The sequence below is a fragment of the Pteropus vampyrus genome, unplaced genomic scaffold (genome assembly GCF_000151845.1).
Source record: "Pteropus vampyrus isolate Shadow unplaced genomic scaffold, Pvam_2.0 Scaffold381, whole genome shotgun sequence".
Lineage (NCBI taxonomy): Eukaryota > Metazoa > Chordata > Mammalia > Chiroptera > Pteropodidae > Pteropus > Pteropus vampyrus.
This window is the reverse complement of record NW_011889162.1, coordinates 364,222-366,766: the sequence shown is the minus strand read 5'-3', so window position 1 is coordinate 366,766 and position 2,545 is coordinate 364,222. Positions and strand designations below refer to the sequence as shown.

The 2,545-nt window shown below is 56.6% G+C and overlaps 1 pseudogene; it reads left to right on the top strand.

Annotated features, from left to right (window-relative positions):
* Positions 1–1,280: 1,280 nt before the first annotated feature.
* On the top strand, positions 1,281–1,399 carry LOC111731530 (annotated as a pseudogene).
* The last annotated feature ends 1,146 nt before the right edge of the window (positions 1,400–2,545 follow it).

The following is a 2,545-nucleotide window of genomic DNA, read 5'->3' as shown; positions in this document are numbered from 1 at the left end:
TGTTCAGGCCGCCATTTTTGCTCACATCGCAAATGCCGTCCGGCGTCTCCTCCCATGACCTTGAAGTTTTCGTAGCCGCCGCTAGGACATCCATCTTAAAGAAAGACTGTTCCTGTCTTTGCAGTGATCAAAAATGGCCTCTTCCGGGCCGGAAAGCATGAGCCGCAGAGCCGTAGGCCGGGCCTTGGCTTGGCCATCCATCTGCCAGCAGCCGAGCGCCAAAGGGGCCGGGGGCAGCCACGGCCCCTCACCCCGCGTTCCTCGAGGCGGCGCAGGGGACCGGCTGGGCGGGGAAGCGAGGGGCACGTCGGCCTGAGGAAACACAGGCCTTAAGGTTTACCAGATATAATTCAATATCTACCTTCTTCACCCAGATCAAGCCGTTTCCTTCCAAACGTCTGCAAAGAAAATCCGCCCGAGGTTGATTAATGCCTCGTCTAGTCCCCAGAAACCCCTCTGGCTTCCTTCTCTCCTCTCTCCTGATGCTCCCTCCTCTTGCCTGTTCCCTGGGGTCTGTTTCACTAATGACCCAATTCATCACAGGCCCCCACCCCGGACCCGGTGTCTGCTCCGATGAGTCAGGTCCGCGTCTTCCGATTTTTCCGGAATTCTAGGCTTCAGAGGCCAGAAGCACCTCCAAAGCATATTATTCACCTCTTGTGCAAAATCTCAAAGAAAAACAAACTTTAAGATACTACATCATCTCGAGCACTAGCCAGGACGGAACCGATCTGGAGTGCCAAGACCAGGAGAAGGGACCCGAACCCCAGATGCCTTTCAGTCTAAGGAGGGAAGGAGGATGCAGATTCGTCTGAAGAGCTGAGCTACGTTCTGCATCCAAGAGACGATGTGCAATGCAGCACTCGGCCGGGACACCCCCTCCGCTGCCTTCAGCCTCCTGACTCCCGGGCCTCCGGCGGCAGCCGCTGCTGGCCGCGAGCTCGCTGGGCTTCTGTGGTCTCCACACGCGCTGCTGGCGTAAGGCCTGGGCAGCCCGACAGTGGCCTCAGTGCCGGCCATGGAGCACTCGCCTCAATGAGCCCCGCAGGCTGCGGCTCGCTCAGCACTCCACTCCCCACAGCAGCTAGTTAAGGGTCAGGAAGGAGCTGGCGGCCCTGGGAAAGCCACAGGGGCCGTCCTTGAGTCCAGTTCATCAAAGGCGAGAAGGACGTCCAGCCTCACTCTCTGTCCCGGTCTCTGGCCGAGGGCGCAAGTCCCGCCGTGGCCGTGACCATCTCCACAGAGCTCCCGACCGCGCCTCCATCCAAAACTGGCGAGCTGTCGACGGCCACGCCACCCTGAACGTGCCGGATCCCGTCTGATCTCAGAAGCTAAGCAGGGTCGGGCCTGGTGAGTACTCGGATGGGAGACCACCTAGGAAGACCAGGTGCTGTAGGCATAAAAAATATTTAAAAATAAGGGATTGTAAGCTGAGAAGGTCCTTGCAATTTGTGAGGTCAACCGAGGGTTGCCTAAATAAATAAATAAATAAATAAATAAATAGGAAAAAAAGTGGCGAGGCTCAGGAGGCAGTCACCGACCCGGGTGCCCTAGGAAACATCACGGAACGTCTGCGTGAACACTGAGTACCAGGCGCGTAAGGGGTCGGCGGTGTGTTCGTGGGCACGTGCCCGGCCAGGCGAACTGTAGTTCATTCTCGCCACTGCTAACCAGTCCCTACCTGTAGCTATTCTGCACAGTGGACGGCCATGTGGTAGTGGCTGCCGCAGCTCGCTTGTCAAGGACCTGGAGGGCGCTGAGTGCTGTTGCTGGGGCGGCCTGGCCGCCGCGCCTGCCCGCTGACCAGCCCACTCCACGCTGCAGGTGGGAATCTGTCCCATGGCGCCTACGGCTAAAGCAGTGTGGGTTCCCAGCCTGGGACATTGACTGGGCCCTCAGAAAACATGTTCCCTCCTCAGCTGCTGGATTCACCACTCGGACCTGTCGGCCCTTTTTTTCAGATGCTACAGATTTGAGCAGGAGACACATGCGATCCCAAGGGGCGATGTGTGTCTGCCGGTGGCTTATGTTCACCGTGGGTCGTGTCTCCTGGTTTCTGACCCTGCAGCAGTCGTAGTTAGATAAGGGTGCTCTTCACCTGCTCTACTCTGTCTTTACGCAAATAACTTCGAGAGATCCTGTAGTTTATTTTGTGTACCTTCTATAACTGATGTTTTAATGAGCATCGGGAAACTGATACAAAACGAAATGACTAAGAATAATAATTATTACAGAAGCAACAGTAATCCGGCTACACCATAGGGCTGGCATGGCTCGTCCACGTGCTTCATATACATTCTTGCCGTTACTTCGCCCAGCAGCCTGAGAATTAGAGCTCAGGCTGAGCGTAAGATGGGCTCAAGTTCAAATAAACCCACCAAGGAGTAGCCGCGTAGATCCAGGTATCAGCTGCTGCTGTGGGCCGACTTGGGGCCCCAGTGGCCCTTGCTGGCCTCGCCCCAGCTCTCAGTTGTCGAAGCCTGACCGTCTGCATTTTGGAGACGCCATCTGGCCCCACGGGAAATGTGCCTTTTCCCATCAGCTC